The sequence below is a fragment of the Canis lupus genome, chromosome 3 (assembly GCF_048164855.1).
Source record: "Canis lupus baileyi chromosome 3, mCanLup2.hap1, whole genome shotgun sequence".
NCBI classification, from domain to species: Eukaryota; Metazoa; Chordata; class Mammalia; order Carnivora; family Canidae; genus Canis; species Canis lupus.
Genome location: NC_132840.1, coordinates 85,925,530 through 85,948,668, shown reverse-complemented (window position 1 = coordinate 85,948,668; position 23,139 = coordinate 85,925,530). Strand labels below are relative to the sequence as shown.

The 23,139-nt window shown below is 37.6% G+C and overlaps 1 protein-coding gene across 3 annotated transcripts in view; it reads right to left on the bottom strand.

Moving 5' to 3' along the window:
* The window catches only part of NTM (neurotrimin), a 941,158-nt gene that overhangs the window by 535,612 nt on the left and 382,407 nt on the right, over positions 1–23,139 (bottom strand). The window contains exon 1 of one of the 3 annotated variants that reach the window (XM_072822746.1): positions 20,326–20,344. The exons of the other annotated variants lie outside the window; for them this stretch is intronic. The gene's annotated coding sequence lies outside the window, so the exon portion shown is untranslated. Of the gene's footprint in view, positions 1–20,325; positions 20,345–23,139 lie in introns of those variants that run through there. 3 annotated transcript variants of the gene reach the window in all.

Here is a 23,139-nt window from a genome sequence, read left to right as displayed (position 1 = left end):
TTCATTTCTAACTGGGGAGGATTCAGAGATTGGGATTGGTAGGAAAACTGGAGAAATTTTGTAGAATGAAAGTCAGTCTTAATGGGGAGATTTTAGGTTGACCCTTGAACCACACAGATTTGAACTGCTTGGGTCCACTTACAGGTGGATTTTTTACAGTACAGCACTGAATTTATTTTCTTTCCCTTATGACTTTCTTAATGTTTTCCTCTCTCTAGCTTACTTTATCGTAAGAGCACAGTATACAATACATATAGCATACAAAATATGTGTTCATCGACTGTTTTAGTTACCAGTAAGACTTCTGCTCAACAGTTGTTGAGTATTGGGGGAGTCATAAATTATACATTGGGGGTAGTTGTCCCTAACCTTAGTATTGTTCAAAGGTCAACTGTATTTTACACTGTTTTCAAATAATAGGGAAAAAATATGTGTCGATTATATTAGCAGAAAATACTATAAGCATTAATAATATAAAAAATTCTATTTAAAAATTTAGGGAACCATGGATGAAGAGTGATTAAGGTATAATAGATATCAATCTACAGATATATACGATACAATATAGAGTCAATTATATATAACAAAATTATCCAAAAACCCCACAAAATTATCCAAAAACCCCACAAAACTATCCAAATTCAAGAACTTGATAAAATAATTATAATAGGAAACAACAATGCAGCTTTCTTAGAATTTGCATCTTTAGTGAACAAAAAATAATGATAAGAAGATAGAAGAACTTAAGAATATAGTCAATAAAATTGGCATCAGATGTAATCTTTATTATATGGTATATTTAAAGAGTATCAATTTATTTATTTTTTTAAAGATTTTATTTACTCATGGGAGACACACAGAGAGAAGCAGAGACACAGGCAGAGGGAGAAGCAGGCTCCCCCAATGTGGGACTTGATCCTGGGACCCCGGGGTCACACCCTGAGCAAAAGGCAGACACTCAACTGCTGAGCCACCCAAGTATCCCTAGATAGTATCAATTTATATGTACACTAGGGCTAGTTTAAAATTTTTCTTGCCCTGGAGTACAAATAAACTTAAATTTTAAAAGTTAAAGACTCTGTAGGCAATGTTCTCTAACCAAAATTCCTTAAATTAAAAATTAATAAAGGCATGTTGCAAAATCTTTACTTAGAAAATAAGAAATATATCCCAGATCATTTTTGGGTTAGAAAAGAGAATTAGAAGTTATCAAAGATGCAAATTAAATTAAAATACTTCACATCAAGCGTATGTAACACCAGGAAAAATTTATTGTATCCTTAATTGTCTTTATTACTAATTAAGATGATAAAAAATGGTTGAACTAAATACACATTTTAAGAAATTAGAGAAAGAAGAACAAAACAAGCAAACAAACCTAGGAAGAAGGGTTTAACATGTATGCAATCAAGAATTAATTAAAATCAAACAAACAAACACAAAAGAGAAGGGAAAAATCTGAATCACAGTTCATTGAAAAGTCCTTTGTGAGCCTGATTAAGAAGAAAACAGAAAACAAGTACAGATACAATTAGGTGAGAACATAAAGAAGGAGAAAAGAGAAAACCAAATATTCCATATAGATTAAAATATTTTAAGAAATACTACCTGAAACTCAGTCAAAACAGCAAAATGCAAATTTACAAAAATTCATCTAAAAGTAGAAAACCCAGAGGCACCTGGGTGGCTCAGTCAGTTAAGTGTATGACTCTTGATTTTAGCTCAGATCATGATCTCAGAATCCTGGGATGGAGCCCTGTGTCGGGCTCTGCACTCTGCCTGGAGTCTATTTGTCCCTCTCCCTCTGCTCCTCCCTGCTCGCTCACTCTTTTTCAAATAAATAAACAAATGAAATATTTTTTTTAAGTAGAAACCCCAGGCAGATAAAATTAAATAACTGTCATATCTATCAATCTGTGAGAGAGAGAGAGAGTGAGAGAGCGAGCGAGTGCCAGCCTATGGATGGGGGGAGGGGCAGAAGGAGAGGAAGAGAGAAAATCTTAAGCTGGTTCCATGCCCATCATGGAGCCTCCTGAGAAGCTTGATCTCATGACCCTGAGATCATGACCTGAGCCAAAATCAAGAGTCAGATGCTTAACTGATCGAACCACTCAGGTGCTCCACATCTGCCATTTTTAATAGGAATTGGGACCAGACTGGTTCACAGTTGAGGTTTAACGGACTTTAAATTCTGATGATATTTGAAATATTCTGGGCCATAGAAAGGATAAAACTTTCAAATTTGTTTTATCAATCCACTATTACATGAATACCAAGAACTAATAAAAATACTATAAATCAATATCATTCTTACATATCAACACAAATATCTCATTAAATTGGTAATACAAGAATTGAGCAATTAACTATAAGAAAGGTTGGACTTTATCCTATGTGTGAGGGAATTCTAAGTAAAACTGAAATAAGGGGTGCTTGAGTGGCTCAGTGAGTGACACTCCTGACTCTTGATTTTGGTCAGGTCATGATCTCAGTGCTGTGAGAACAAGCCCTGCATCAAGCCCTAAGACTGGCTCTGGGCTGGATCTGGAGCCAGCTTAAAATTCTCTCTCTCTCTCCCTCTGGCCCCACCCACTCTCTAAAAAAATTAAAATAAAAAATAAAGTCATCTTTAAAACTGAAATAGAATCAAGAGATTACAATCAAATATAATTGGTTGGAAGTTACTTCAATTCAGGATCTTTAAAAAAATAATCTCTATTCCTTAAGAAGTATAGATTCTGTGATGAATCAGACATTTGGATTTAGCTATCATAGACAAAAGACAATAAGTATGGATTTAGTAATGTTATTGTTTACACAATGACATATATATGGATGTTTACAGAAACCTAGAGTTTATATAATTATATTTATATAATTCATTTCCATTATGAAGAACACATGGTTAAGCATCTGACTCTTGATCCTCAGGTCAGGATCTCAAGGTCATAAGATTGAACCCTGCATGGGGCTCTACACTCAGTTGAGAGTCTGCTTGAGATTCTCTCTCTCCCTCTCCCTCTGCCCCTCTCCTCTTTCTCTCTCCCCAAAATTAAATAAATAAATCTTTAAAAAATAGAAAGAACACATAACAAAGTTCAGTCTACTGGAAGTATTCATAAAACCTGTCTTTAACTCATGGACAAGAATAGTGTATGCCCAATAGGCTCTACTCTGCCAACGTCTCTCCAGACTTGTATGTGAACTCTATTACTAACCAGTGTTAATGATGAAATAACCTCCTGCAGGTGTGATCTCTAATTTAAATGTTACTAACTGGAACTGGCCCTTTACATATTATCTAATTCTCTTTTCATATTTAAATAACATGATAAGTCTAAAAGATCAATCATGTTTCAAGCTCTTTAAGAGTGTTTTACTTGTTTTGTTAAAAATTCCCAACAGTGCTTCTGTTTCTTGATCTTGTCGGCATCTTGAGGGGGTGCTCAGTAATCATCTAGGATATTAAATAATGCTGAATAAAATCGCTAATTTCCTCCAGTCGCTTTTTTATTTTAGCCATGTTTACTCTCAAGAGGAATCTGAACCTGAATGTCTCAGCATCACTTTTCCCAAAATTTCAATTGCTACATTTATAAGATATTCATGAGCACAGATACGTTAAAACATACATAATCCCAATGCACAGGTGAAGTTTTCAGCTCACCTTGTAGCTACTCGTCTTGGCAAGAACATCGAGATGCAGTATGTCTAAAAGATAGATATTCCCCAATGTTAACCCTGAGCTCCTTTGATGGGCAAGGAGGTCAGCTATAAGACTTGTCTTAAAATTTTTCTAGCTAAAGCCATTTTATCCACATGGCGTAAAACTTTGAGATCTTAACCAAACATGTGCTTAAGTAGTTTAGGAGACAGAAAGCTCTTCCCTGAAGAAAATGCTGGCTCTACCTGAAAGAAATCCTGCTGTCCCCACCTGTTCTAAAGTGGAATAGCCTTCTGTCTGTCTCCTCAGCTTTCACAGCAGAATGACATCTTCCTTCCCATCTGGTGTGGGAAGCATATGGCCATCACAGCAACATAGGATGCCCGCACTACAGGTACTTGTTAGAGGATTCAGTCACTCGTTGTCTGATCCCTGGCCTCCACCAGAGGCTCTCCTAATATAGTTGATACTTACGAAATACTGTTTAATAGGCCTTTTATTCTTTATTCTTTTATTCTCTCCTATGCTTCTACCAGTGTATTAAGTTAGATGATTATAAAGCAACGCGTTAACCTTGTGTCCTAAATTAACCATCTTTATCAGATGTTCATCTTAGTACCACCTCCTCTGCCCTCTCGGGCACAAGAACAGTGTCATTGAGCAGAGTTTCTGACTTTTTAAAATTCTCTTGACAATACCATTTACCTCATTACCAAAAGTTCATTGTCCCCATAACAAATTCTGTCTTGAGTTCTACTCCAGGAACACATTTTCTATCAGAAAATCGGCATGCTTTCTTTCAGTGAAAAAGGATAATTAAGTAATACGACATAACTTCTTTGTTAGCCTTAGTTGCCAAAGGCTCAATTGTAAAATTAGCTTTCTTGGGTATCTGGATGAATCAACTGTCTCATTTTTGAAACTATTTCTGGTCTGTTTTTATCTCCCTCTCATTTCACACTATGGTTCACTTGTTAAAATTCATATAATCTTGGTTTTTTTGCTTCTGATCTAGCATTAGCCTCACCACATTTCAGGTGTTCTCAGTCTGTAAGTGGTTGGCTTGCCTGGACCCCACCTGCCACTGCCCACACTCTTATAGAACATGATGACAGGACTGCTCAGATCAGGTCCAGCAAGAATGATGAAGAAAATTGTAAATCTTGATTCCAATGTAAAGGCAGATCATCTGCAGGTTTTGTTTTTGTTTTTAATGATGAATTAAGTATGTGTTTAGATAAAGAAAACCTATATATGTAGGAAAAGTTAAATGACAGGTTTTTGGAGGTCTTGATTATATTTGGTAGAGCTGACTAGGTCACTTGCAGAGTACTTATACAAGGTTACTGCAAAGGTAATGAAAGTGGGAAAAAATAATCTTTTAATTTATTTTTTATGAAAATATAATGCATGAATTTGAAGAGAGAATTTGGAAAATACAGAAAGACCAAAAAGAGAAATTTTTAAACCATTTTAAAGTCACTTTTATCAACTTTAATTGGATGTATTTTGCATATGATAAGATGGGACCATTTAAAGAGCACAGTTCAATGAACTTTGATAATTATATACACTCATGTAACTACCACCACAGTCAAACTTTAGAACATTTCTACAACCTCCCAAATTAGCTCGGATCCCTTTCCAGCGTATGCCACCAACCGTCTCTCGCTCTCCCTCTGACCCTGATGCCAGGCAACTCAGCTTTGCTTTTCTCTCACTATAGCTTGGTTTTGCCCACTCTAGAATTTCATATGATTTGAATTATATAATGTGTTGTCCTTTATGTCTAGCTTCTTTGGTGTGGAATAATATTTTTTAGGATCCATACCTTCTTTTCTATGTATTAATGTTTTCTTATCATTACTCAATAGAATTCCAACTTACAGCTATACGAATTTTTTATCCATTCACTTTTGATGGATATTTATATTATTAACAGTTTTGGCCTATTATGAATAAAGCAACTCTGAACATTTGTGGGCAAGTCTTTATGAGGACACATAACTATTTATCTTGGGGTAATGCCTAGGGATTGGTAGGTCATATATTAGGTATTTGTTTAGTTTTTAAAGAAACTATCAAATCAGGATCCCTGGGTGGCTCAGCGGCTTAGCACCTGCCTTTGGCCCAGGGCCTGATCCTGGAGTCCTGGGATCGAGTCCCGCGTCAGGTTCCTGGCATGGAGCCTGCTTCTCCCTCTGCCTCTCTCTCTCTATGTCTATCATGAATAAATAAATAAAATCTAAAAAAGAAACTATCAAATTGTTTTCCAAAGTAACTATACAATTTTTCATTCTTATTGTTAATATATGAGAGTCCTACCTATTCACACATCATCATTAACATGTTATTTTTCAGTCCTTTAAAATTGCATCCTTTCTAGATGATGGGAAGTGGCACTCACTGTGATTTTAATTTGCATTTGCTTGATGACTTGCTTGATCTCGAATATCTTTTCATGGAACTTTTCATTGGCATTTCATAAATCTTCTTTTGTGAAGGATTTGTTTAAACATTTTGCCCATTAAATAAATTGAGTTATTTGACCTCTTACTATTGACATGTAAGATTGATTTATAGATTATGGATACAAGTCATTTGTTATATACATGCACAAAGAATATTTTCTTCCAATTTGTGACTTGCCTTGCCATTTTCTTACACTTACAAAGAGTAAAATATTTCAATTTGATGAAGCACCATTCAATAATTCTCCCTTTTGATTTGTAGTTTCTCTTCCAGATCTAGAGAATATTTACTTACCCCAAGGTCAGAAATATTTCCTATTTTTTCCTAGAGATGTTATAGTTTCTGCTCTTACAGTTAGATTTATGATTCATGTTGAGTTAGTTTTGTCCATCATATCAGGTATGAATGGATTTTTTTCCATATGAATATCTAGTTATGCAGATACATTGGAAAGGCATCCTCTCCCCCCACTAAATTTCCATGGCATTTTTGTTGAAAAACCAATTGATTTTCAGAGAAAGTAAAATCCAAAGCACAATGAGATATCACCTCACACCTGTCATAAAGGTTGTTATAAAAAAGCAAGAGATAATACATGCTCGTGACAATGTGGAGAAAAGGGAACTCTTGTGCAATGTTGATGTTGGTATGGACATTATGGAAAACAGAATGGAGGGTCCTCAAAAACTTAAAAATAGAAGTATCATATGATCCAGTAATCCCACATTTCAGTATCTATCCAAAGGAGATGAAATCCCTGTCTTGAAGAACTATTTCCATATTCATGCAACATTATTCACAATAGCCAAGACATCAAAATAATCTAAGCATTCATCTATGGATGAATTGATAAAGACTATGTAGCATACATACACAAAGAAATATTATTCAGCTGTAAGAAGGCAATCCTCCCATAATGTAAAGTAAAATAAGTCAGAAAGAGAAAGAGCATGTTCTTTCCTATGTTTTGACTCTAAAAACACTGATCACATAGAAATAGAAAATAGAATGGTGGTTGCCATGAACTGGGCGATGGAGAAAATGGGAAGATGTTGGTAAAAGAGTACAAACTCTCAGTTTTAAGATGATTAAATTTTGGGGATATAATGTACAGGATGGTGACCATAGTAATCAATATTGTAATGCATACTTAAAAGTTGCTGTATTAGGAGTGCTTTAGTAGTCTCGACACCACCACAACAAAATGACAATTATGTGAGGTGAAGATGTATTAATTAACTTTATTGTGGTAAATATTTTGCAATATATACATGTACTAAATCATCACATTGTATATCTCAATAAATCTGGAAACCCTATTCTTCAATATTTCATGTGTTCTGATGTCACTATAAATGGAATTTCTTAAAATTGAATTTTCTAATTGATTTCTCTTTCATTGCTAATGTATAGAAATAAACTTGGTGTAATGCTCGCCTAGTGAAATTTCCAAGTTCTCTATTTCCTGAACTTTCTATATATAGGTTTGGTATCATTTCCTCCTTAACTATTTAGTGTAATTAACCAATGAATCCATGTAGGCCTGGAGTTTTCTCTGTGGAAAAATGAAACTATGCATTTAATATCTTTATATAGAGGGCTATTCAGATTTTCTACTTCTTTTTTTTTAAAGATTTATTTATTTGAAAGAGAGCAGAGTGAGGGGCAGAGGGAGAGGGAAAGAGAATTCTGAGCAGACTCCCCGCTGGGTGCAGAGGCTGACATGAGGCTTAATTTCATGACCCTGAGCTGAAATCAAGAGTAGGACACTTAACTGACTGTGCCACCCAGGCACCCTAGATTTTCTACTTATCCTTGTGACAATTTTGGTAATTTTTGTTTTTTCAAGGAATTTTTTCCATTTCATCTAAGCCTTCAAATTTATTGGCATACAGTCTTTATTATAAACTGTTACTATCCCTTTGCTATCTGGAGGAGCTGTAGTAATACACCATCTTTCGTCTTTCTTTTGGTAATTATCTTCTTTATTTTATATGGATCAGCCTTCTCAAAAATAAAAATTTCTTACAAGTAAAAAGCTAATTTTCTTGATCTTTAAAGAATAAACTTTTGGTTTCATTTATTTTCTGTATTGTTTTCCATCTGTTCTCTTCACTGAATGCCACATATGTCCAATAAGACTTCTCCACTCTAGCTGGTCAGAATTCAAATTATTTCCTAGTTCTTTCTGAGTTCCAGGAATTGTCCAACTTATAAATGCCTTCTAGTTCTTTTCCTGGCTGTGCACGTGTTCACTCTATACATGTGTCCCTTATTATTCACCAGTAAAGTCAGCTCTTTCTCCCCATCGCCTTCCCCCTTCCTATCTCCTCAACTGCACTGAACACTGGTCTCTATGTATTAAACTCAGTAAGAATGATGTGCTTCCAGAAAGTGCTTCTAGGCTGAAGCTTCTACCTCATCTGTCTTCATTTATTCAAGGATCATAGTCTACACTGACTGTTGTCCAATGTCTTAAAAACATTGATTCACATATTATGTGCCATTTTCTAGTTTTTATAGCAGGAGAAAATTCTGATACCAATTAATCTTTCATGGCCAGAAGCAATATCCTAGAAGCCTCACTATTAGCTTCTTGATGTTTGTTTTTTTGTAATATTTTATTAATTAATTAAACAGAATCTTATTAAGCATTTGTTTTGATGCAAAGCATTTAACAATTATAAATTAACATAGAATATATTTAGATTCGGTTCATAAGTCATCATGTTCTTTTTTTTTTCCATTTATCTCAACTGGTATTTCCTAAATGTGCTCTTTCTTCAAATTAAAGTATTTATGCAGCTTAGGAAATGATTACGTTTTTTTATGTATGTTGCGCTTAATATGTTTGGTATATTCTTATAGGACACAAATTCTCCTTAGGTAAGAATTATTCTCTTTGCTTTAATTCTTTCATTTCTTTGTTCTTCATCTTAATTTTGAAAAGAAAAAGCATTCCCAAATGTGTTCTCTGCATCACTGATTAAATTTTAGATTGCTATTTCTGTCCTATACTCCTTCTCTTGAATTTTGTTTCCTTAAATATTTCTTGATATAATGGAACTCTCTTTTTAACTCAATCTGCTGTTACATCATCTTCTATTTTATTGCTTTTTCCACAGAGCTAGTGATTTCTCTTCTTTTTTTTTTTCTTTTTTCTTTTTTGCCTTTATGGAAATTATATATAAGATACTCTCTAAAGTCGCTTTCTGTTTTCTGTAGTATAAGTTTTTTTAAATTGTGTTTCCTTCCTCACATCTTGGGTATAATCATATTCATCTTGTAAGTACAACAAAGACTCTATCAAATCTTTTCACAAGTCTCTTATGATTATTACTTCATTCTTTGTGTTTATCCATGAAAGAGAAGGTATTTGAAAATTGATGGAGAGATGGATTTTTCTCCTGGCCATTATCACTTCCCACCTTGGAGCAGTCAGAATTTTTATATAAGAACCTAAAAGGCTGCCAGGTGTGCTTAGCTCATTTCAAAACTTTTAATATTGGATATATGTTACACATTGTATATATTGTATACATATGAAATATTATGTATTTTGTATTATTTTGATAAGATCGAAGAGGAAAAATCAAGTGGAAGTCTTGATTCTACTGTCCTAACAATTTTGAATAGAAATCACTCACTCACTCATAACTTCAGATACAGCCTACAAGTCCCTAACATGCAAAGTAATGACCCAGACTTTTCTAGCGACCTAGAAGTGATCCAGACTTTTCTAGGGACCTAGAGATCCATGTATCTACTTCCTACCAAACATCTTTAGCTCAGTCCCATAGTCATCTCAAGCTCAGTATTTCCAAAATAAAACTCATCCTTTATCTCATATCTCCTACATTTGAAAATGATCACTTTGGGGCACCTGGGTGGCTCAAATTGTTAAGCATCTGTCTTTGGCTCAGGTCAAGATCCCAGAGTCCTGGGATTGAGTCCTGTGTTGGGCTTCCTGCTTCTCCCTCTCTCTCTGCCTGCTGCTCCACCTTGCTTTTGCTCTCTCTCTCTCTCTCTCTCTGTCAAATAAATAAATATTCTTTAAAAAAGAAAGAAAACGACCACTTCATCCACATAGTTGTATTAACCAGACACTTGAGGTTTATTTTAAACAACTCAGTTCCCCTAGTCTGTTGTTCAAATTTTATATATTCTATCTCCTTAAAATGTGTTTTATTTGTCTACTCCTCTCTGTGTCCACTGTCCCTGTTTTGTTCTCCTGCCTAGAGTGTTAGAATAATGTTCCCAATGGTTCTTCTGCTCTCTGTCACATGTGTCTTTCATCATCCTTCCTGTTCCTTCTAATGCTTTTTTTTTTTCCCTAAAAGATAGCTCTGGTTGTGTTATTACCCACCTTAAAACATTTCAAGATTTTTCCCTTTAGCTAAAGGATAGTGTCCAGACCTACCAGTATCAAGAGGCTCTAAACCATGAAAGTAGCTTTGAATCACCTGAGAATGTAGTTAAAACACAAAATCTGATTTGGTAGATGTAGGTGGAGCCTGAGGTTCCATATTTGTAGCAAGTTCCTGGGTGGTGCCAATGCTGTCACTCCTGGGACCACTTTGGTAGCTTGTCTCTAACATGTTTTCCTGTTTGGACTTCTCTCCAGACTCATCATTTCTACCTTCTCCACTGCAACCCTATCCTTTTCATTTACTTACCTCTTTTAAGTGCCTAGAAAAACATCTCTGTGTGATTAGTCATAAACTTTTTCTGTCCAGAATACTCTTCTCTCCCTTTTCTACCTGAAGAACATCTATTCCTCTTTAACACATAACTCAAGTTGCATTTTATAATAGAATCTTTCCTTGAACCCTCCACCCCACAGGAAGACTTATTTGTTATTTACTACTCTTTATGCCTGCTGTGCCAGCACAAGTGACTCATAGGGCACTATGTATTAAGAATCTGACCCATTCTCGGGATGCCTGGGTGGCTCAGTGGTTGAGTGTCTGCCTTCAGCTCAGGTCATGATCCCGGAGTCGGGGGATCGAGTCCTGCATCGGACTCCCCTCAAGAAGTCTGCTTCTCCTTCTGCCTGTGTCTCTGCCTCTCTGTGTCTTTTATGAATTTAAAAAAAGGAGATTGCAGCCCAGGTGGCTCAGCGGTTTAGCGCCACCTTCAGCCCAGGGCCTGATCCTGGGGACCCTGGACGGAGTCCCACATCAGGCTCCCTGAATGGAGCCTGCTTCTCCCTCTGCCTGTGTCTCTGCCTCTCTCTCTCTCTGTGTCTCTCATGAATAAATAAATAAAATCTTAAAAATAAATAAATAAATAAATAAATAAATAAATAAATAAATAAATAAATAAATATTTTTAAAAGGAGAGAATGTGATCCATTCTCAACAGATTTTGTTTGTGTACCTACTTTCCTTACTAGTCTATAATACTTTAAGGGCAGAGAGACTGTGTCATATCACTGATACCTAGCACACCATCTGTCTTATTTTAAGTTCTAAATAAATAGATTTTATAAGAATGTATGAATATAAAATGAAATAGAAGAATAAATTGAACACAGATTTGAAATTTCATATATAGTCATATTAATTTTCTATTACTGCATAAGATGGTATTACAGACAACATAATCTATCTAGGCTGAAATCATGGTTGTTAGCCAGGGCTGTGGTCTCAACTGAGGCTCTGGGTTCTCTTCTGAGCTCACTGGCGATGGTAGAATGGATTTCCTGTTCTGTAGGGAGGTACCAAGGTTCTTGCTAGTTAACAGCTCCTAGAGACTGACTGGATCTTCCTCCCATAGCCTTCGTGGGCTATTCACAGCAATGCTATTTGCTTTCTTCCAGGCCAACAGGAGCACATCTGCCTGACTTGCTCTTTCTCTCTAGTCTTCTATGATGGAAACTTATATAATGCAATGTCATCAAATTTGCCACATAGCATAGCCTAACCAAGGGAGCCATAATAGAATATCTCATCATATTCATAGGCCCTGCCCTCACTCAGAGATGGAGGATTACACACAGGCATGTACACCAGAGGATGAGAATCTAGGGAGCATCCTTGAATTCTCCCTACCACATTAGTTCACTGCAAAACTTGAGATCCTCATGACAAGTTTGTGAAAATGGAAAAATAAGTCAATATTGAAGAGTAGGGTAAAATGAGACATATATATATATATATAATATATGATCAAGATATGAGCTTTATACCATCATGATATGCTAGTGCTGGATTAAAAAAAAAGTTATGTAGTTTAATTCTTGATTTTATAAATGAACATAAAATTTAAGGACCTTGAAATTTGAGGTAGAAGCAGCATTCCTGACTACTGCTAACATGATCTTTCTTCTACCTTAGACTTGCCTTCCACTCCAAGCCATTGCAAACAAATAACATCCCCTCAGGCTTTGACTAGTTAAGTGTATGAAAAGGGTCTTCACTAAAGAATTAAGTCTGATCAGTCATTCTTAAATTTCTTGCTCAACTTTATCAACTCTAAATAGAATCTTAAACTCCAAGTTTAAAAGAATATAGCTGATGGTTTTTGAAGTGAGACTGGCAGCTTACCTCTTTGCAAAGCATAAGTATGCATGGACCCAGTTGCATTAGCTTCAATTTAACCTTCTGGAAAGCCAGTCACCAGCTAGTATTGCAGGTAGAGGGTGTCTGCTGCTTTCCTACAAATCCATGTGTATCCTGGGATTTGAATGACAGCTGCTTAATGTTACTGAACATACCAGGTTTACCTTCTCATCTCCTGCATTGAATGGGATTAAATTTCCGAGCTGTGACAGGTGATGTAACGACAGTATTATCAGTTTTTAAATTTTTTAGCACTTGCTCACTCATGACTTATTCCCCTGGGATAGTTCTTCTCTTCCCCTGAAATCCACCAATGATCTATTTATCATAATTCAATATATTCATCCATCACCATGCAAACATAATTGGGTCAAACAGTTTTGCTCATAGGTAAAAACTCCCATAGGCAATTATCAATTCCCTTTATGATTAATGTAAAAATGATAGTGTTTCTATTAATGGAAGTGATGTGGGAGCATTCATAGTCCTATACTGTAGATAAACTTTGTCATTACACTAATACAAAGCAAAAATTCCTGAAGCAAAAAGGAACTTGGTAGCAACTGTAATATCTGAGCATTGCAAATTTGCCAGGAAATTAGAGTGAACTCACGGCATTACTGACAATACTTTTAGGAACTATTTTTGCAAAAATGAGACTAAAGTTTTTTTTTTTTAATACCATAATTTGAAGCAAGAATATGGACTAAGAAAGCACACTGTGTGGAGCAGGCAACTTCTTCAAACCCCTCCTAAGAATGGTAGGCATGAGAGAAGAATATCATACTACATGCTTCAGCGAAGACTAACACCAGAATTGCATTTGGAAAACGATTTGCTCACAAAAAAAATGAATATGATAATTCATGGTATATGTATTTCAAAACTTAAAAAAGGCCCCTGTATCATAAGGATGAATTAGAATCATATTGTTCATGAAAAAGATCTTCATTTACAGTGCTGTGTGTGTGTGTGTGTGTGTGTGTGTGTGTGATTTCTTCATGAAGTGGTGTTTCTGCTTGATGTTAAGTCTTCCCTAAATCAAGTTGTCTAACCCTACCTCCAGGTGGCATTATGAAAAGATACAAACTACAATATATGATGTCAATAAAACACCTTACACATAAGTACACAAGTACACATACATAAGTGTATATATTATATAATATATACATAAGTGTGATGAATATTTATTTTCCCTCTAGAGAACTTAATTTCTTCTAAAACCTTTCTCCATATATGGCAGAAGCAGCTTCTGCTAACAAAAGTTTGTGATTCGACCTTTCCAATTGTGCTATTTTCACCAGGATGTGGCTTCCCAGACAGAGACCACATTTTCAGTCTCATCACACTTCAGTCCAACCATTTGCTGAGTTCCAGCAAAATGGAACGTAAGCATAAGTCATATGTGCTACTTCTAAAGCTGATCCACAACCCCTTGCCCCCCATTATTCCCTCCTCTGCAGGCTGGAGGCTGAAGACTTGGAGGCCCAAAGGTAGTGGAGTCAGGGGACAGAAGGAACCTGGATCTCTGTATCATTAAGTGGTAGAAAGCCACCCTTTCACGATCTAGGAACACCTGCATTGGAATTGATATGAAAGAAAGAGAACTTTCATTTTATTATGCCATTAAAATGTGGGAATTTCTTTGTGGCAACAGCTAGTATTATCAAAACCAATACAAAAATCAAGGCCTTGAAGTAGACGCTGCTAAAAAAAAAAAAAAAAACTAAACTATCTGACAGGAGCTTAGCAGTTTTGTGGTAGGCAGTGAGGAGACAGATCTAGCAAGCTGGAAGTCCCTGCTTGCTGTAGTGAAACATTTGGTAAAACTGTCACCCTTGTTAGCGTGGAAGGCAGACCAAGTGTCTACGGAGCCTGTGCATCTCGGGAAAGAGGTTGGAATGAGCCAGAATGCTAGCATATGTTGGTCTTCTCTTGCTGTGTTTGGCAAGGTATTTCAAGAAAGAGGGAGCTAGTTTGCAGACAGAAAGAAACAGAATAAAAGTACCAGAAATTTGGAGTCGCACAGGTTTGAAACTGCTTCTAAAGGACAAACAAGGTAAAATAAGACTTTAAAAGCCTTTGAGCCACAAATACCCATTAAAATTTCTCAATTAAACAAAGTGACAGGGTCCTGGGGCTAAGACCAGATTACGAGCAGGGCTTCTACCCAAGCCTGTTGTTGTATATAGCTTCAAGGTACCGACCATTACTTGGATAGAGAGAGGCTTAGTACAGAAATAAAGAAGGTGCCATGATTGTTCTAGAAAGGGAACTTTTTTTAGTGTGACTTCTGACCCATGGAACTTGCTGGAAACAAATGAAGCAGTGTGGATTATTGTTGTGTCAAAGCACTTATTCTGTCCTTATTAACACAGTCCCAAGTAGTCACTTATTATATATACTTCCCATCAAGACTTGTAGTGGCTCAATATCAAGTTCACATCACCCTTGTTTATTTGTCACAGAAGTCTTCGTTTCGCCATAGGCATTACGTTCACTGAAATTCCCATATTTTTATATATCCTAAGTTCAAAGCTCCTAGAGGAAAAAGCCCAAGTATATGTAATTCTTTTCAGGGTGTGTCTAACTAACACAGAGCTACAGTATTACCACGTATACAAAGTGTTGCCTAATGACTATTCTTTCGGGAGAGAAGAGATGATCGGAATTGGCATCCGGAAGAGATATTCCCTAGATGCACACCTTGAAGTGGTGTCAGTGGGGTGAAGAGGGAAATCATGGGGGAAATGCTCTCCTTTGGGGATTTATAGAGTAAGGAAAATGAAAAAGGAAACCTTTTCAATTTTGCTGATTCTTGCTGTCCAAAAATCGCCAAAATTTCATTTCGAAAATCTTTGCCTCGTGGAGAAGCTCACCTCCAGGGAGGAAACACGTGATCTCTCTGCTTGTAGCAAGTGCTGTACACAGCAAAACAAAACAAACAAAACACCCTAATATTAAACCATAAACCAGGTGAACTAATAAATAAAGATACCAACTGTGGTTGAGCAGTTATGCTCCATCAGTAACATTTTCAGGGGACGGGCCCCGTGCAAAGTGTTTCCACATGTTTTTTTTTTTTTTTTTTTTTTCTGGGATGAAGCTGACTGTGTCCTGTAAAGCACAGATTTAGCTTTATAGCTAATCTGTAGGAGTCTTCTGCTGAGTTACAATCAGGGACACTGAAATGGGAGCCGCAGTGAGGCTTATAGCAAACTGGGAAAGCCTGCACCTTTGGAGTTACTATTTCTAACTTCCAGAAAAACAAAACTCCAAGAGAGATGTGCATCACTAAGGCCTTGAAAATCAGCAGGTAAGTGAGAGGAAGAAAAAACGAAAGAGGACACACGTACTCGTTTTCTCATGAGTCACCACAGGATCTGTCCATCCCTGAGCTCCTCTCAGCAGTTTTGAAATCTGAGTCTGCTCTGAAAGCCACAGGCATCCTAGGAAGGAAGTAGCCCACAGCAGCTCTCAGATCATTAATGATATGCTCATACTGATGCTGAGGCAAAATTATCTTCACCTTAAGTTTAATGCATTCCTGGAAACCACAAGGACAGCTCTGAGGAACGACCCTAATGGTAAGTGATAGAGAAAACTTGCTACAATTCTTGGCGACCACACCATTACCTAAAACAGAGATGGAAAATTATATTTGGAGCCAAAAATATGACCTCCTCATTTATCCTGCATGTCATGAATTAATCTGCAGCAAGTAGTTGCTCTATTGGCCTAGCTGGCATGATATGAAGAGGAGAAAACTATTCCAGAAAGCAGAAGGTGGGGAAATGTGTATTCTCATGCCAAAAAAAAAAAAGGTTCAGTGACTTTTTTTTTTTTTTTGGTTCAGTGACTTTTGAAAATGATTTCTCCAGCTCCTTAAGAAAGTGTGTGTAGTTGTGTGAAAAGTCAAGGGTTAATGTGAGTGATAAGAATGGACATCCTCAAGGGGAGACAGAAATGGGGAGAAGGAAGAAATGAAGAAGCACATCAGGGTTCTCCCTAGGATGCTGCTGCATAAGAAGAAATTGAGGTTGTAAGGGGCAAAAATCAGTGCCTGAGGGGTAAGAGGCTTAATAAAAGTTACTAAGATAAAGGAAAGCTCTTGGAACAGATGGGTCTCCCACTGACACTTAGGAAGAATTCACTGACGATTAAGTACTCCAAGCCTGGTGGAAGGCTTCAGAGCAATTTTGGAATAACAGAAGAAGGCAAAGTCAATGACGCCATAGCTATTGACTATTTTGTTTAAAAATGGCACAACAGGCAATGTCAGGAATTGGACGTTCCTAGCACTAGTGAGTCCAGGCTTTAACACGCTTCTGGGAATTATGCTGTGGGTCAAGGAGTCATTGCTGACAGCATGATCCATGAGAACTAAAACCATGTAATAAAAGGGAGGAAGATCATGCACCACTTACTCACCTTAAATGAAGAAGGAAGACATACTGAAGTTGGAACACAATCAGGTTATACTACTCTTGGATAAAGATATCGTATTTGACAAGACAATGTCTGACTTTGTGTGGCTAAGGTGATGAGTTTGAGGTCCCACCTTAGTCATGAGAATGGAGAGAGTCAGAAAGAAGGGAGGGAAATCTCTGGAGACAAGGTCAAGATGTCCACTAAACTTCTTGCTGCATGCATTTACAACACATTTCTGATTTAAAATATGCATAAATATGAGAATGATGTCAAGGAAAGGAATACGGAAAATGCTGACAGCAGCATATATGTGGGACATTAGTGATATGGGAAGCTAAGGAAAAGGTAACTCCACTGCTTCACCCATGGAAACATCCATAAATAGCATTGTGAAATGGTCGTATTAAGAAAGAACTAAAGGCATCTGGGTGACTCCTTTGGTTAACCATCTGCCTTCGGCTCAAGTCATGATCCCAGGGCCTTTGGATAGAGCCCTGCATCAGTCTCCGTGCTCAGCGGGGAGTTTGCTTCTCCCTCTCTCTCTTCCCCTTGCCCCTGCTTGTGCTCTCTTTCTAATTTGCTCTCTTTCAAATAAATAAATAAAATATTTTTAGAAAGGTAAGAAGGGCAGCCCAGGTGGCTCAGTGGTTTGGCGCTGCCTTCAGCCCAGGGTGTGGTCCTAGAGACCCAGAATCGAGTCCCACGTCAGGCTACCTGCATGGAGCCTGCTTCTCTCCACCCCCCCTCATGAATAATGAATAAAATCTTTTTAAAAATGTAAAAAAGAAAAGAAAAGAACTAAAGTGAGCGCAGGCAGCCCACTCTTTGGATATATCAGTGTATCTGCTATTCTGCAATCATCTTGGATGATATCAGAACAACAAATATCTCTACTCTTTGTCTAGCAAATCCCTACTCTTCCTTTTAATCTCATCTCAACTATCATCTCCTCTCTCTAGCATTCCCAGCTCTTCCCAGGTAGAGATACCTATCCCCTCCTCTTGGATTCCCTAGTGCTTGTTATAAATACCATATGTGAGTTTTCTATTGTTGCAGGACAAAATTCCCCCAAATTGGCATCTAAAACAGCACAAGGTTATTATCTCACGGTTTCTATGGGTTAGGAGTCCTTATATTTTAGCCAAGTGATCTGCTCAGGATCTCACAATGCTGAAGTCGCAGTATCAGCAAGCCATATTGGCATCTAGAGGCTCAATTAGAGAATGATCACTTTTGAGCTTTCCCAGATAACTGAAAGAATTATTTCCTTGTGACTGACTGGAAGACTGAGTCTTATTTTATCATTGGCTAGGGATCACTTTCAGGTCCTAGAGTCTGTCTTCAGGTTCTAGACTATGACTACCATTCCATGGTCCCTCTCATAGGCTGTTTTTTGTTTTTTTTTTCCCAGGCCAGCCGGCAGGAGGCCATCTCTCTGACACTCCATCTTATCTTGATGGTCCCAGGCCTGATTAGGTCAATCTCATCCAGAATAATCTCTCTTTTGATTAATTTTAAGTCAACTGATTAATAACCTAATCACAGAGGTAGTATCCCATTATATTTATGGACTCTACCCAAACTCACAGGGAGGAGAATATACTCAGTGTACAGGCAGGTGGGAGGAGAGACATGGGGCTCATCTTGAAATCCTGCCTACCATGCTCTATAAACTGCCAAGATGCAGTATAATCATCATATATATTATGGCTAGGATATAAATAGTATTATATATTCACAATTATATTGTAAATTTTTGTGTACATATGTGTTTCATGTATATATATAATACATATATTGTTATATATGTATATAATACATGGATTATCATATATGTGTATTTTATACACACACATATACACAGTCTGCCCTGGAGCAGACACTATGCCTTTTCCAAATCAGGATCACCCACAACTAGCATGATACCAAAACACAGTAGACACTAATAACTTCTTTTAAATTAATTGACAGTAGGAAAACAACATATAAACAAAGAACAGCAAAACTTGATGGGATATTATGGAAAGTAGATTTGGAAATGACATAGGAAAGTAGATAATGGAAAGAAAATTATAGTTTCCTAGAGAATATGGAAGAAACCTAGCAATGTATCCACTTCAGCCCTCATGTTTCACCCCAGACTTTTTTTTTTATTTTTATTTATTTATGATAGTCACAGAGAGAGAGAGAGAGAGAGAGGCAGAGACACAGGCAGAGGGAAAAGCAGGCTCCATGCACCGGGAGCCCGATGTGGGATTCGATCCCGGGTCTCCAGGATCGCGCCCTGGGCCAAAGGCAGGCGCCAAACTGCTGTGCCACCCAGGGATCCCACACCCCAGACTTCTTAATAAAGCATGCACTATTTTACACCATATAACTATCAAATTTCTTCTGATATTCTTAAAATCAAGGAGAAACAGCACAACTTTCTTGAAAGTGCAGGTATCAGGGTCCATATTCTCTCCCAGTCCAAGTTCTAAGGCACTTCCATGGGCCCTAAGTAGGGCTTGAGGGAAGATGACAGTGCCCAGGCTTAGAGCAAGGAAGAGCACCTCTCAGCCCAATTTCTGGGGCAACTGTGACTGAAGTCTTCGCATCTTGGTATCTTTGTGTCTAACCCTGTCATCTATGTAATGGATGCTGCTCAAAGCTTGAACCCTGAGACCTTCACATCCAGCAGTGTGGCTACAGAAGTATATAAAGACCAAACTGCACTTTCCTATGATCATAAACAAGAGTAACATAATTGATAAAACTCTTACAGTGAGATGGATGCAGCATTTTGAGAATCCTGAAGATGTCTTTTATCAAGAAACTACATTTTAAAATTATCAGCCTTGTTCTATAAGCTTTACAGCTGGAGGTGGTATATTTTTCCAGCTTATTCAGAATGGTGGGCTCTCTGTTTAGCTCAGCACATGCTTCAGAGGATCTCTTCATGTAGGTCACTGGGGCTATAAAAAATGTGAAAGGAAGCATCATCCCAATCTGAGCATCCACAAAAAAGCAGAGTCCAGGACACAGAACAATAGCAGAAAGAACTGTGCCACCCACAAAAAGCTATGGATTTTGAGTATAAGGAAAGACACAGGTAGTGTCTCTTCAATAACAGTTCTTTCTGACCTAATCCTGACTCAAGAAACATTGGCTGAGGAACACGAGGCAGCAGGCAGTGATACTCATCATACTGACCGTGAAGCTGCAGAGCAAAGTTGTGAAGGGCCAGTGTTCCCAATCGTCCCAGGGATCAATGGCAAAGCACTGGAAAAGAAACAATGAACAGGAGACTTCAGGAAGCTCCAATTCATTTTCATGAAGCTCAGAATTTTGAGATTTCTGCATGTGGCATTCTCATGAGGGAAATATCATGACTTATAAAGCCAGGGCTCAGAAGTGGCCACAGCCCTGCAGCCTACAAAATAGACCTAATTCCGATGAGATTTGCCTAAGAACTCATACAAAGAAAGCTGCCCTGACTGTTCTTGGAAGCCTGAGACAGCGTTGTGTCGTTTGGAACTCAGTGCTTCTGCTGCTGATGGAAGAGAGTCCCTGCTGTATTGACCACTTCCCATCTCTAAAGATGGGCTAGGCCTACAGGTCTATCCCCTTCTTTTCCCTCCCCTTCAACCTTACTGCCCTGAGCTCTCCACCTTCAGTAAAAAGGAGGAGGGAAACACAAGTCTGAGCCTGCTCAGCATTGGCCAGATGGTCTCCCCTCTCAAGGGGAGGGGCCAAGCAGCTTAGCTGAGTTAATGATTTAATTAAAAGTAGATGAATAAACAAAATAGCAACATAGCCTGTTTGGACCTTGTCTCATGATATTTCTGTAAGAAAACATGAGTAGAATCACACTCCTGCAACACCCTCCCCACTCCACTGGCTCTTCCCATGGGAAGAAGGAGAGACCTATCTGACTGATCAGCCTTGAAAACTTACTGAGTTTGTGTGCTCTGATGGACTGGTACCTCAGGATGCATAATCTGCCTCCACCACTCCGGGAACAGCCCACTGGTTAGTGAGAGGCCTGAGGTCAGATTGCTAGTCTACTTGGACTGGATGGACATCTGACCTGTTGGCATATTTCTCAATTGGTTCAGGATATGCAAGGCAGGGATATGATTGATGTTGCTATCCCCCAGCCCTCCCTCATGCACAGGTAGCAAGAACTCAGCATTTGCAACCCATGGACTTGATTCTAGTCACTGGCTGTCACCTTGAGCAGTGTTACTTCTCACCAATGTTCTGAATCTCTGTTGCCTCATTTGTTAAAAAAAAAAAAAAAAAAAAGGAGGAAAATTTGCTCCACAGGCAGTGTTGTAGAGCCCCTACAGGACAGCATTATCCAAACGTCTGTAATTAATGAACTCAACATATTTTGATCACCCAAGAAAATAAAGGAAGCAGTAAATGCCTTAGAGATAGCAGAAGCTAGTTACTGATGAACACTCATTTTTCTTCTTTGTTCTTTAATTTCCTTCTCTTTCTTTCTTTCTTGCCTCCTTCCTCATCTTGCTTTTACATTGGAGTTTCTCTGCTAGCATTTTCACAGAGGCATAAAGCTTGAAGAGGGTTTGAGTGCTTTTCTCCCTAATTGAAAGGATGGTTTCAGGAGAAGACTTTTCACTTTAAAAAACTAAAAATATCAAATCATTGGAGAATCAAATACAAACTGATGGTGTGGAAAAAAGTATAGGGGATTCAGAGATAGGTGTGAAATGTTAAATCCGGGAAACTTTAGGAGAGTATTTCTGTGAGATCCACAACAGAAAAGTTGCCATTAAATGCTTAATTATATGTTGCTTTCATAGGAACTGCCTGGACAATGTGATATATGCTCAGTCTTTGTACTAGGCAACTTATACCAATGTTTAACAACTTTCTGACCTTACTAAGGTCAGAAACAACTAGGCAACCTATACCAATATTTAACAACTTTCTGACCTTACTAAGACCCTCCATATCATCTGTGAAGATTTGCATTAAATTTGATGAAACCAGTAGCACTTAAATGAGCTATATTATTGAACATTACACAAACTTCACACTTTCAAAAATAATACAAAAATATCTAAATCATATTATTTATTTAGTCGACATTGACGAAGGGGGTCTGGATCCCATAGATTGGAAATCATGATTTACTCTCTACTTGTGCTATTAGAACCATAAACACTTTCACTGCAACTACAAGTAGTAATAATAATAACAGTAGTAGTAGTAGTCGTAGTAGTAGTTGATGTATTCAGGAATTACTAAGCACTTTATTAGGATTACTTTGTTTAATTCTTACAACAATCTCTTTGGCGATGAAGGCACCAAGGACTCCCAAAAGTTAAAGTAATTTGTCCTTGAACTGAGATTAGGAACCCAGGCCAATTGATCCTGGAACTTGAATTGTTAACCCTTACATGTGATTTACTGCCTTGCCTGTAGTTCCCAGCACAAAAGAAAATACATACAAGTGTGATTTCTAGTTAATCACATTAGTTAATAATTTGAAAATAAATAGGGTTGATGAATATTGTGGAAGACAAGGTTATTGTAACAAATCCACTGGGGAAAAAAAGGAGAGGAATATCCCCATGAAGGTGAATTGAGGGGAAAAAAAAAGAATTAGAAATGGGACAAAGAGGGGCTGGATCTGAATATTTATGCTTCCTGTTATTCATGTGGCTGTGCCTGAAATGTGATGTGTAGAAATGAAAAGCATCTGATAGAAAAGGAAAAGAGTCAATGGAAAGGAAAAAGAGCACATTGTTACAAATAATGTAACTTATATTTTTAAGATCACTCACACATATAAGCCAAGGAAGGAAAGTGCTTCAATAAGATCATAATCGGAGGACAGGTGAAATAAAGGAGGTTGGTCTGATTTCTTTGGAGCTAAGGTTACAAACAAGAGGTGCTCTCAGCAGAAAGGGAGCCTGCTGTGTGCCTCCTGGAAGCAGGACTGTTCTGAGTCCCAGCGTTCCCAGTCAAATGTCAGTTTGGGGCAACGATCTTGAC